The 14,614-nt window shown below is 33.3% G+C and overlaps 1 long non-coding RNA gene and 1 pseudogene across 1 annotated transcript in view; one reads left to right on the top strand and one right to left on the bottom strand.

Annotated features, from left to right (window-relative positions):
- LOC138155981 (uncharacterized) overlaps nucleotides 1-12,304 on the bottom strand; it is a 251,830-nt gene extending 239,526 nt beyond the window's left edge. The window contains exon 1 of the long non-coding RNA XR_011167044.1: nucleotides 12,216-12,304. This is a non-coding gene — a long non-coding RNA (uncharacterized lncRNA). The remainder of the gene's footprint in view (nucleotides 1-12,215) is intronic.
- Nucleotides 7,120-7,462, top strand: LOC138155961 (RNA guanine-N7 methyltransferase-activating subunit-like protein; annotated as a pseudogene).
- Nucleotides 12,305-14,614: the final 2,310 nt, after the last annotated feature.

Raw genomic sequence — 14,614 nt, 5'->3', positions numbered from 1 at the left:
GAATGTAGATGGAAGCATAATAGTGGCTAATTCTTCTTTACAACATGATTAATGTGAAATTATGATTAATATGAATGTACATGTAGAAACTAAAGAGAAAAAAACAGAGATAAAGAAAACTGCATGTCATTCTAATTCTATGGCCTCCAGCAAGAATTTCTTCTGCATAATTTTTTTATGAAATACAATTGTCAATTAATTATGAATTTAACAAATGATGAAACCTAAAGATTACAACTATCATACAGAAGAAGATAAAGGAAAATCAGACAATAAAATGTATTCCAAAACATTGCAATGTAACACCTGATTTCTAATACCAGCTGTCTGCCCATGGGCTAGTCACTTATGTTCTCTAGGAGGTCAGCCATTTAACAAATGAAAATCTCACAGACACACACACACACACACACCCACACACATACACACACAGACTCACCCACTGACAGCCTCTGTAATTATAGATTAAGAATTAGATTGTACTTTAGTGTCCATTCAGTCCAAATTATTCTTTTTACATAAATGTAAAATGAAGCACAGATATATCTAATGCTTTGGTATAGGTCACAGAGAAGGTTTCTGAGATAAAATTTGAATAAGGGTTTTTCTGAGGCTCAATGTCTTAGCTGCTATGTCACACTGCATCTCATTTTATAGACGAAGATTCTGGCCCAGAAAGATTTACTGATTTGTCTAAGATCTCACTTGAAGCAAGTGACAAAAATAATGCTTTGAGCCCAGTTCCTCTGACTTCAATTCCACTTCACATTCTATATAACCATGCAAACTCTACCTCCATTATTATTCAAAGGCTTTACAAAAATACTCAATCCATTTTCACAATTTATATGCATTATTCCATTATTATAGGTGATCTAGGAATCATCAGTTGTTCATGTTCACATGATCATAATTTAAATTTATGCACACTGTTGCTAAGCATCACAGATACAAACACAAGCATGCATCCCTTGTCTTCAACAAGCAAAATTTTATTTGAAGAAAATTACATATAAATGGGGACTAAGAGGGAAACAAGTTGTGGAGAAAATCAAGAAGGCCATAAAAGCTTGCTTTCAAGGGAAAACTTTTCCTATCAGAGGTGCAAGACTCAGAAAAAGAGTTAAAGGGGGTGGCCAGGTAGCACAGTGAATAAAAGCACCGGCTCCAGTGTTGGGATGACCTGGATCGAATCCCGGGCTCAGATACTCAGCACCACACCCAGAAATAACTGGCCGTGTAACCTTGAGCAAGTTACTTAACTCCTATTGCTTAAAAAAAAAAAGAGTTAAAGTTTGCAATGAGAGTGGGGGAGGTAAGTGAGGTTAATAATGGGAGTGCATGCAACATAGTGGGGTGGTGAGAAAATGGCTGGGAAGTATACAAATGAATAGATAATGAGCTAACAATCACTTTCATTTACTCCTAATTTGTCATCATTTTTTCAATAATTTAAATAATCAAAAATGATGCTTTAAATTTCTAGATTTTAGACCGCTTTTAGTATTTTAGACTAAATAATTTACAGAATTAGTTCATTTCCTCACTTGACATTTGGTTTTTTTTTGTTTGTTTGTTTGTTTTGTTTTGTTTTGTTTTTTGCCTTTTGGGGGGCAATTGGGGTTAAGTAACTTGCCCAAGGTGACATGGCTAGTTTTTTTTGTGTGTGGGTATTAAGTGTCTGAGGCCAGAACCGAACTCAAGTCCTCCCAACTCCAGGGCCAGCGCTTTACTCACTGCACCACCTAGCCGCCCCTTCACTTGAAATTTGAAGACCATTTAATATCTATGTAGATAGAGTGAAAAATTTACTCTTTAAGAAATAAATAAGTACAGTCTTGTTTTTTTCTATTATTATTAAAACTTTTTTTTTAAGTTGGCTGTTTTTCTGCAACTTGTTAAACAAATTCTTAACCATCAAAGCTAAGCTGGTGAGGTATATCGTAAAAGTTTTAAGGGTTCTCCTGATTAGTGAGCAAAGGTTTTTTTCTGTAATTAATGTCGCAGTTCTATCAATGAGATAATATTAATTAACTTCAAATAAGAAAATATTTGATGACATATTAGGAAGAAAATTAAAAACATTTCCCAACAATATCTTGGTCTTCTTCCACATGCACTCTCATTCCTGGAGGACAGCAGGCTAAGAATCAATGCAATTTCTCCTTGATATTAAACTTAACAGTTTTACCTTCAAAAGTGGTATAAGTAATTATTAATCTAAATGATTATTGATGTAAGTTACCAATGTATTTGATCCACAAAACTATTTCTCTGGTAATATATGTTGGACTGAATAGCCAAAGAAGCTAAAATCAACTTTGCTGTTGGACATTCTGGTGGTTGGTTCAATCTTCTGACCTTTTGAAGTGATGAGTATATAGCCAGCTCAAATCTCTTTTATTTAAACCTGGAAATAACAAAGGAAAAGAGGAAAAGAATAAAGGTCCTTAATCAAAGTCTACAAGTCAGTCTTGGTTAGGGAGGGTTTCAGGTACTAAATTTCATTTTAGATGATCTTATTAATCAAGTAATTGATACATAGAACATCTAACCTTTAATAATGAATGTGCTATACATGATAAGAAAAAGAAATAAAATAAAAGATGTGGTTCTTGTTCTTAAAGAACTTGAAATCTATTCAAAGATTTTATACACAAGGAAAAAACTAAAATATATGTGTTTTGAATATACAGGAAAGAGAAAAACCCTGTTCTCTAAACAAAGTATTTTATATTTTATATATTTCTCTAGAAGAAAGTTTGGGATTAAAAATGTTTTTAATTAAAATATTATTTTCTTAATTCTGTTTCAGATAATTTTCTTTTATTGTTTTTAGTCATTATTAATTTGTTTACTTTTAGTTTACAAGATTTAAGTTCCACAATTCCTTGAGCTTCAAATTTTCTCCCTAACCCTCCCCTCTTCCCCCCTTACCCTACCCATGGTGGCATACAATCAAGTATAGGATCTGCAAATGCTTTCACATTATACATTAGTCAGGTTATAAAGAAGGATTTTATCCAATGGAATGAACAGTGGGAAAGAGGAAACAAAACCAAACAAGAAAAGGAAAGAGAGCAGGTAGTATTCTTCAATCTGCATTCAAACGCTATTCTTTCTAGTTCTTTCTCTGAATGAAGACACCTCTCTTCATCATGAGTCTTTTGAAGTTGACTTACAACCCTGCATTGCTGAGAAGAGTCCAGTCTATCAAAGTTGGTCATCACACATTCATTGTGTACAAATTTCTCCTTTTTCTGCTCTTCTCACTCAGCATCAGTTTGTATAAGTCTCTCCAGGTAAATATGAAGTCCATCTACACCTCATTTCCTATAGCACAATAGTATTTCAGCCCTTCCCCAACTGATGGGCATCCCCTTAATTTCCAATTCTTTTCCACCACAAAAAGAGCTGCTATTGATAATTTTATTTTAGAAAGTAATAAATTCAATATTATTAGGAAATTCTTTTAAAGAGATCTAATTATTTGTATATTTAATGAATGCATTAAAATAGTATTCATATATTCTCACAAAATTCTTCATTTTGAATCAATAACCTTGGACATGTAACATAATGCATTTTAAGTCATTGTTACCTGGGAATACATTTTGAAACCAATTTAAATCAAAAAGAACCCTTGGGTATGCTTCAAAAAATTACAATATAATGTGCAATATCGCTGAAATTGATAAAGAAATTACTTCATTAAAATTACATAGTAGAGTTTCTGAGACTAACTCATTATATCTCTATATATATACATACACCAACGCATATATATCTTTATGCTTCTGTCTCTGTCTCTCTCTTTCTCTTCAGACACATACACACACATGCATACATATACAGAAACACACATGTATCCCAAGAAAGTACATAAATGAGTCTTCCAGGTGCAGATGTAAAACAAAATTCAAAGGCCTTGAGCTACCAAGTCCTCTTAATTAAAGTTTCTCCATGACGAGGCCTACAGGATGACTTATGCCTACCATAAATAGCATGGAAGGATTAAGAATACCTTAAATCTTCAAATTATAATTTCCAGTAGATGCCAGACCTCAGAAAAGGCATACAAAGGAAATTTCTAATAGTACTATGCTATTATATTGGATTCTTTAACAAACTGAGCAATGATGACAACATGAAAACAAAGGCCCTCTTCACTTGATCACTCAAAAGAAAGGATAGAGTAAGATCAAAGCTTTTCAAGGAGTTATCTACAAAATCATTAGAAATGTTTTTTGCAACTTATACTTAGAACCTCTAGTGAATATTACAGTAGGAAATCCACTTCATTTTCTGACACCATGATTATTTAGGAAAGATATAGTATTTGACTAGGGCAATTAGTTGGATAAAAAGGAAAATTTGTATTTTCATTTGTCACTTAATTTATAAAATGATGAATAAATTGACAGTGCAGAAAAGGAGAATTTTTTCTGGTTTTACAAAATTATTTTGCAATAGTAAATGTTATAGTTTTAACATAACAAATATAATCCACAAGTCATTTTCTGGAAAGCTCATTTAATATTTAAGAAGACTTGTGTTAAAGTCTTGTATGTCACTCATACAATATTACCCTGGGCAAGTAATTGACCTTTAAATGTCCAGAAGAATGTCTTTAAGACTTGTAAGCAATAGAATATTTTCTGATCTGTATATATTAGGTAAGATTGTTTACTTACAGGGTGTCTACTGTATAGCAGACAAAGAAATTTTAGCTCTTGGAGGAAAATTAAGAGTCTATTGTATGTTCGATGTTACAAGCTGCTTCAGACATGCACTTAGTTTTTGGTGAGAATTTGTTTCTTTCACATGTGGGTTAAAATAGAAAGCAGTTGAAGTTCATTCCAATGCAGAAATTCTGTGATAAATAAAATTTAAGGTTTATATGGATCAATATAAGAATTATATAAATATAAGAAAAATGGGAATTTTGCATTTTCTATCATTTATTAAAGGTATAACATATGGATATTAGTTAATATAACAATTCATGACTAAATAAATGCAGCAGTATTAAAAGCAAGACTTATTCAATTATTGTCTCTACTAGTAACTGGAAAGCCAGAAAGCCAAATCTAAATTCAGAGACTGAAAACTTTTAAAATATCTTTTCATAAAACATGCATCTTAAGATTCATAATTCTTTATAAGTTCTTTCTTACCTCCACTACCTTTGCCAACCTTGTTGCTATTGTTTATTGATCCCCCCCCCCACCATCCCCAATTTCCTCAAATTTCTATTCATATTGCTTCATAGGTTTTCTCTTCATTCAATGCCCTAACATCATCAGTACAGTACACTGAAAATAATAGAGGATTTAGAGGAGCAAGATTTGTACCCCACCTATGAATTATTCATTTCTAAAGTGAATAATATTTTGACCTAGAAGGTATCATAGGTTCCTTTCCCTTTTAGATCTGTGACATTTGAATCATCTTTAAAAATTCCAGTGTTCATGCTAGAGTGTCATTGAATAATCTTACTGTATTCTTCAACTCACACAATTCCAGTAATTTCCTTTCCCATCCCATTTTAACTACTGGGCACCACAATCAAACATTAGACCTCATCATGTTATAGAATTTCACTAATTTCAAGATCTTAACATTCGAAATCCTTGTTTAAAACTTCCTTACTTAAAATGTTAGTCCACATAACACTCCTGCTCTCATTTGGTCCTCACTAAAGCATTCTATCCCTTAATTCTTTTCTATCCTCTCCCTGCCCCCTTCCATATAACACAGTTCTGGCTTCACTTGGCTATATTCTTAAGTTTGATCTCATGGCTTGTCACATTAATGTTTCATTTGTTACCCCCACGGAATCCTTTCCCACAGTGATCTTAGGTCATTTCTTAGATGAGAACCCTCTTTCCCAAGCAATACATGTAATGGCATTTTACTGTTACTATTTCATGGCCATTCAGCAATTCTATCCATATTTACTCTTTTTAATTCTTTACAGTCATAGTACAAAAAGGTTCTCCTGCTCTACTGTCAAAAATAACTCTCATTTCCACAAGATGAACTAGACTACTTGTCAGAAGCAACAAGGTAGTACAGTCGATAGAGATTTGGGTTTAGAGCTAGGAAGACCTCAGTTTAAATCTAGCCTCAGACATTAGCTACATGATTCTTGGCAAGTAATATAACCTGTCTGCCTCAGTTTCCTCATCTGTAAAATGTATATAATAATAGTGCCTATCTCGCAGTGTTTTGTGAAGATTAAACGAGATAATAATTGTAAAACACTTAACACAGCTTGTGGCACATAGTAGGTATTATATAAATATTAACTTTAATTACTATGTTGAGAAAATGAATGAAATCCAACATGAGCTCATTAAGTTCACATCTATTGCTTAAACTTCCTTAGTTTTTTCACCTATTCTCTCATTTCCTGTGATGGCAAAAAAAAAATCTGACCCTAGATTCATTTCATTTTTAAATTAAAGATTATATTTTTAAAAATTATGATCCACTTTCTCTCTATCCCACTTGACACCTCAAGTGAGAAAATCAAAAACAAAAAATCCTTGTTACAAACACAAATAGTTAAGCCAAACAAATTATTGCACTGGCCATATCATTATACATATATGTATATATGTATATATGTATATATGTATATATGCATATATATATCAATCTGAATATGAATATATCAAATCTCTATTAAGAGATGAGTATCCTATATAATCCTGAGTCCTTTGCAGTTGTGGTTCTTGTGATTTTGGTTTCAGATATCTTTTAAAGCGGATTGTCTTTTCAAAAATGTTTTTATTGGAGAACCAAGATTGTGAGGAATCAGTCTCAAGAGAGAAAGGAGTCCATTCCTGCATCGCTCATGGATTGGCCTAGGCCCTGGGCCCAACAGCGATAAAGGAAAGTAAGAGGGCTGATGAAGGCTGACCGCAGAACTGTGACTGTCTTAGCCCTGTATAGGGGAACCTGTCTCTATTCCTTCCTTTATATTCCAGCCAAAAAACAATACTCTGCAATATTGTGACAGTAAGCTGGGGCTTCTGACTTCCAGACTTGCATTACTTCACCAAAAATGGCAACTGAATAGAGTAGCAGTCATATGCCATAGAGATTTTCAGAATGACTGATACTCCTGATGCTGCTTCAAATTTTGAAGGAATGTTTGCTAATCAATTCACAGAAAATGATACAGAGTATCAAGAATGCTTGAAACACACAGCAGACTCCTCTCTGATTATTGAAGAGTGGAATAGTACATCGAGTGATAATCAAAGGAACAGAGGCAATTGGTTGCAAGATAACAAAGAGTTTCATAGGGTTGGACAAATGACAACAAATCTAATCGGTGTCATGGAAGACCTTGGGGTAATAGCTATAACCAGCACAGACAAGAATCTCACTACGGTACCATATGTATGGACACTATCATTAAAATCAATGACCTCCTTAAGGCCACTATTAATACAAATGTTCGCAGCCATCAAGTATTTCTCCTCCAACATGTCAAAAACTTGCTTCTTCCCTCTATTAGGTCATGTTTTGTATATAATTTTGTGTAGATAATTTCAGGCAACTTGAGTTTTGCATGTACAAATAAATCAGAAAGATATGATAGTAGCTGGGAATGATAAATCTTGTAAAGAAGTTATGAGCTACATTGCTCAATCTCTACCTCAAATTCATGTTTATTTTGTATTTTGTTAATGAATTGAACTTCATGTGTTTTCCATGAAAGGTTGCCAGTAGTCATAAGTCTATAAAATAGGTACAATTAGGAACATTAAAAAAAAAAGTTTGCTTTCTTCCAAATTTAAAGCAGTATCTTTAAGCATGAATGTGAATATTTCTGGAATTTTACACACTTTAATGAAGTAATCCATCAAGAGACAGTCATATTTGGCTTACAAAATATATTTGATAGCAGTTGGAACACATTATAATTGATTTACCTTTCATTTGATTTGATGATTTAGATATAATAACCATACTATGTGAATGTCTATTTTAAAGTCTTGAGTACTTCTTTGCTAGTAACAAAAGGAAGACAAGAATAAAGGCCTAATTTTTCAAATGTGTTGGTTTATTAAATATTCTCCTCATTCTGACCATTTCATTCTACATCAGTTCATATAATTCTTCCCAGAATTATCCAAAAGCATGATTTTAATCATATTTTATAGCACAATATTATTCCATCACATTCATGTACTTTCACTTGTTCATCCATTCCTCAACTGATAGACATTCTCTGTTTCCTATTCTTTGCTACTACAGAGGTTCTAGACATATAGCAGTCTTTTCTCTTTTTTTATTGATCCCCTGTGGCGAGAAACTTTGCAGTGGTATGACTGAATCACAGTTTAATAACTTTTTGCATGTATTTCCAAATTATTTCCAGAATGGCTGAACCAGGTCAAAACTCTACTAAGTGCATTAATATGTTTGTTTTTCTACAGCCCTTTAAGCACGTGGCATTTTCTGTTTTTTGTCAGCTTTGCCAGTTTTATGGGTTACGAGGTGGTACTTCAGTTTTGTTTTAATTGCCATTTTCGTAATGGTTGTTGACTTAGAGAATCTTTTTTCTATAAAGCTATTGATAACTTGGATTTCTTTCACTGAAAAATGCCTATTTATATCCCTTTCTACTTGACAATTGAGGGAATGTTTATTATTCTTATTAATTTGAATTAGTTCCCTATATGTGTTTAAAATGAGACCTTTATCAAAAAAATGTAATGCAAATATTTCCTCACAATGCACTTAATTCTCTTCTTTCAGTTGTGTTGGTTTTGCTTCTGAAGGATCTTTTTAAAAAAAATTATGGAACCTCAAGTGTATTTATCTTTTGGTATCCTATCTGTTGTTTGGTCATGGAACTTTCTCTCGTCCAAAGATTTGAAAGGCAATTCATTCTTTGCTTCCCCAATCTTTCTTGTGATGCCATACTTTATGTATCATTTAGATAACTGAAGTTTATCATCACATATCATGTGAGTTGTTTGTCTATGCCCAGGTTCTGCCCCAATACGTTACCATTTTTCCAAATGTGTTATCAGGAGGTTGGGGGATAAAATACTGAGTTCTTGCTCTGACATCTCGCACTTCTGTGTTTCCTAAACACTAAGCTACTATACTTGTTTACTTTAGTACATTGTGTGCTTCCGTGGATCAACTTTGCTATTTCTTAATCCTTATGTAATTGTTTTGAAGTTTACTGCTTTGTAGAATATTTTGGAATCCAGTACTACTAGACCTCTTTCTTCAGACTTTTTTGATTGATCCTAGGAATACCTAAGTATAATCTTATTTGCGAACAGAGATAGGTTTGTTTTTTCTTTACATTATCTTTGTTCTCAATTTCTTTTTTTTGTCCTATTGACAATCAGCATTTCTACCACTATACTGCTATTAGTAGTAACAGTGAACAACTTTCTCTTGCCCTTGATCTTACTCACAAAGCTTTCATTAATCTGTATTATAGACAATATAGACTCTTCATTTTAGATAAATGATGCTTATTAAAGAAAGATCAATTTATTCCTGTTTTCTAGTATTTTTTAAACAGAAATGACTATTGTATCTTCTTAAAAAGCTTTTTCTGCATTGATTGATATAATAAATTTTAGTTGTTCATATTATCTATATGGTCTGTGTTTATAGTTTTCCTAAGAGTGAAGCAGCCACACATTCCTAATATAAACCCCACCTTTTCATTATGTATAATTTTTGTGCTACGCTGAAGACTGCAGTCTTATTGCTAATATTTTATTTAACATTTTTTCATCATTATTCATTAAAGATATTTCCGACTTGCTTTTCTTTCTCTGTTTTGATTCTCCTCACTAAATGTCTATACCTTGCATTCTTTACCTATCATTTGAAAATAATGTAAATAGGGAACCTGAAATTTTAGAGACATTACTACAAGAAAAACCTAAGTTTTAAATCTCACCTCTTATACTTACTGTGTAGTCATAATGCAAATCCCTGTACTACTTTGAGCTTTGGTTTTCACATATATAAAATGAGAAGAAGAATAATTAAGTTACTTATACAATTATAAAAGCTATTGGGATGTAAATAGTTAAATGGAACTATGGTTAAAGAGAATTTTACCCTTAAAACTGGGGGAACACAATCAATGGGTATCTAGCTAATGTGAGATAAAAGAAGTTCCCCACACTATCAACTGAGTTTTGAAAAACCCTGAGAGATTGGTAAACTGTAATTGAAATAACCAAGAGAGAATGAGGTCAAAGTACAGTAGTAATGTTCCATGTATTTTCCCACTTTGTTAGAAAAAAAAGTGTTTTATTTACATAGGGGGTAGAGAAGATAAAAAAAAAAGAATTTTTTTCTAAAAAAAAATTATAAAACACGTTTTTGTACATACAAATAAAAATTCATTTATCGATAGCCAAAAAAAGCCTAAGATTAATTTTTAAAAATCCTTTTACCTCTCATGATTTGACCTATAAATGGGGTATCTGTACAGAAGTTTTCCTACAGTAAATTCCTAGAGAATTTACACAATGAATTCAGCATATATATTCTTTCTAGAAACTGTTCATATCACTCTTCTTTTCTCAATTCTGACAGTAGAAATTTTTAACAAAAGTAATGACGCATTGAGAATATATTCTTAGAAGTTCCTAAACCACAATTTAAGGAAACTCTTTTTGTACATTACAAACTTAATAAGGAATTCTTCCTAAGTAGTAAGTTGGATATCTGCAAAAATATGTTTTCTGCCAGCAGAGCCCCTCCCCTTGCATAAAGTAAAAACAATTAAACATCTCATTTCAGTATTATAAATCTAAATTCACCACACTACAAATATAACAAATTTCCCTGACTTATGGGATCTCTGAATTATGAGATACTTAGCTGGAAAAGCCATCAAAGTTAAGCAGTAGGAAAGAGATTTTACTATGTAATTAGTCAGCTATTTACAAGAATAATATAAAGAAGTAACAATCCTGATATACTTCTCATGTGGAATATGGACTATCACTGAAAAAAAAATATTGATAGGAAACTTGCTCTTAAAACAAATTCTGCTATCTTTAAGTTAAGATTTTTTTTTGGTGGGACAAAGCAATTGGGAGTATCTACTTAAACATTTCATGTAAAACTGTAGGACAAACTTACCAGCACTAGGGAAAACATGATATTTTAGAAGTTGAAGACTAAAATTGTATTTGAACCCCTGGCATTGAATTTTATGTAACTCTAATTATCTGCTGGATTATGAAGTCAGAGAACCAAAGACTTTTGATTTGGGGTGATTAAAGCATTGGGAAAATATTAGTGGATGTTTAGGGGGTACAACAGATAGAGGGCCTTTCCTAAAGTCAAGAAAAAACTGAGTCCAAATCCATATTCAGACACTAATTAGCTGTGTGACCCTGGGCAGGCCACTTAACCCTGTTTTTTTTTTTTTCAATTTCCTCATCTATAAAATGAGTTGGAGAAGGTGTAATGTAATGCCAAGGAAAGGCAACTTCCCTGGTTCAAAATACCAGCATAGGTGCTCTCTATTTTATTCAGTAACAAACCCAGAACAGAGAAGATCAAAACATGACATCATTCAAAATACAGCATTTACTAAGTGTGATTAAATAATCTCCAAGGCCTACCCCACCCCAGGACTTTCCAATCATTCAATCAATTACAAAGTCTCTGTTCCAAATACTTCTCCACCCCTAGGCTATACCTTAATTAAGTCCACCACAAAGCCCCTCTTCTCAAATGGAGATTAGTTTCCAAACATAAGTAAAATACATTCATTTGCTCAACCATAGAACACAAAAAGGTCAAAAGTTCCCCACCCCTGGATCACAATTGAATCTACCCCAGAGTTACATCAAGTTTAAACACAGCACTTAATACCCAAATGGAGGTCTTTTCTTCATCTTGACACGAGGCAAGTTCTCAGCAATCTTAGTTCCTGGAGAGACAAGGCTTAGCAAGGCCATAAGATACATTGCCAGTCCCTTCATGAATTTATCCTCTGTCTGTAGAACAGCCCTAGAACCCCTGAACACATTAGCAAAGCCCTCTCCCAGGATTTCTGTAAACATACAACAAGAAAATCCTTATTCAGGGCTTCTGAACCAACAGAAAGGCTCCCAGACCCCTGCAACAACAGTACTGTCCCTCACCAGTGGACAGTATTCATTCTGTCTGCCGGACAGTCTCCAGACCCCTGCAACAACAGTACTGTCCCTCACCAGTGGACAGTATTCACTCTCTGTCTGCAGGACAGTCTCAGGCCTTCTTAACCAAATGCCAGGTTCCAGGACTTCTTCAACAGGACAGTCTTTCACCAGTGGACAAATCTGGCAAAATAACATCAAAACAGACAGACAAAGTACCAGCAAAACAGCCATGTCTCCTCAGTCCTTGGCAGCTCAGGGGGCAGGTCTCAAAAGTCCAGGGCAATTCAAAGCGGCCACCAGCAATTCTCTTAGTCTCTCCCTCTCTCCACGAGGTGCTGCTTCCAAAAAAGATCTTCCGCCTCTCTCCAGTGTCTCTCCAAATCTAAGTCACCAGCTTCTCCCAATTCAGGACTTTCTTTTCACATCAACAAGCCCATCCCACAGGTGGGATTAACAAACTCTGGGTTTTAATACAATCAATTAGAAAACCAAGCCAATACAGGGGAATCTTTAATTGCCATTACTATCACAGAAGGACAGAGGAAACTATTCCCATACCTTCACAAAGAAAACCCCAAATGGGATCACAAAGAGTCAAACATGATTGAAAGAACTGAACAATAACAACAACAAATTAGTAAATGATTGTGGAATGAAAAACCTCACACGTAGTAGAAACTGAGTAAGGTAATGATTCATTATGATGTTGCTTATCAAGGAAATAAATATGTGTTCATTTGCTTTTTCCAATTGAAATGAAAATAGTTAAGAAGAAGCTGGCTTTTAATTTAGTGGACCTCAGAAATTTATTTGAATTACTCAAATTGAAAAAAATGATAGCTATCTAAATGCCCAGTAGCATTAAAGATTATTTTCATAAATTCCAAGTTGTGAATTTTGTAATATAAAAAAACAGATAATAACAAAACAACAACGATAAAAAATTATTTTCAAAGATCCCTAGTTGAGTGCTAAACTCCATTAATGTATCTCACATCTTGGCATTAAGGGTATAAAGATAATGATTTTGCTAATGATTAAGGGTATAAAGATAATTATATTCATGTAGACCTCTAGTTAACCTAATTTAATACAAGTGACCTACACTACTGCTAGGAGGCAAGTGGATATAGCACTGAGACTGGAGTCAGGAACACCTCATTTCAAATCTAGCCCTACACATTTACTAGCTGTGCAGCCTTGGGCAAGTCACTTAAAATCTATTTACCTCAATGTCCTCAACTGTAAAATGGGGAATAATAACAGAACCTATCTTGTAAGGATGTTATATTAAATGAAATAATTTTTAAAGCACTTAGTATACTGCCTGGCACATAGTAGGCATTATATAAATCTTTAATTCTTATCTTCAGAAGGATTATAGCTATCTTCAGAGTTTTAATCTTTTTCCTTAATGATTATCACTTGATTAAAATCATGAGTTAATGAAATATATAGCTATATATTGCATACATATGTTTATGTATAAACATATGAAAATACACATGAATATTCATATATATGTTCATAGTGCATGGCATATATAGGTATAACATATATTTATGTCTCTATATAGTGCATAGTAAGAATGGCATGAACAAGTGTGTATGTGCATACATATTAATAGGTACATATTGATATGCATGTATATATATATACATACACATGTGTGTACTGTGTCTTCATACACTCCCATATATAAACATTCACTATGTGCCAAGCATTATGGATAAAAAAAGAAAGAGATGGAGAAATAATCCCTGATCAAAGTTTTTACATTTTAATAGGAGTCTATATAAAGAGTGTTGGAATTTGGGTCTTGGGAGTCAGAATGAGAACAGGTAATCCATAAGGAAATCCTTTGAAATGCCTTTTTCAGAACCAGTTTTAGTATATTGATTTGATTATTATGTCTAATGCCACAGGCAAAAGGCTTTTATTTTTCTCAGTCCCCCTCCCCCCATTATTTTTGAGCTATCTTCACAAATTGACACTGTTATCTACTGTCTCCTTGATACTTTTTATTAGAGATTTCATGACATTGTTTTTCTTGGTTCTCCCACTAGCTTGACCACTCCTCAGTTTCCTTTGTCAAAGCATACTTTATATCATATTCCTTACCTGTGAGTGTATGTCCAGGCCTTGAATGTTACCTCTATGAGAACATTGTACACAGTAATAGCAACACTATGAAATGACCAATTTTGATAATTTTAACTCTTCTCAGCAGTACAGTTATCAATTCCAAAAGACTCCTGATAGAAAATGCTGTCCACATCCAGAGAAATTTGGTCTAAATGCAGATTGAAGCATACTGTTTTCTCTTTTTTTGTTTTGTTTTTCTTTCTCATGGTTTTTTTCCCTTTTGTTCTGATTCTTGTTTCACAACAGGTCTGATGTGGAAATATGATGAATATGATTGCACACATTTAGCCTATATCATATTGCTTGCC

The sequence above is a fragment of the Petaurus breviceps genome, unplaced genomic scaffold (assembly GCF_028583685.1).
Source record: "Petaurus breviceps papuanus isolate PSGF00001 unplaced genomic scaffold, PetGlider_PUasm1.0 98, whole genome shotgun sequence".
Lineage (NCBI taxonomy): Eukaryota > Metazoa > Chordata > Mammalia > Diprotodontia > Petauridae > Petaurus > Petaurus breviceps.
The sequence above is the reverse complement of the archived record's forward strand: the minus strand, read 5'-3'. Positions and strand labels throughout refer to the sequence as shown.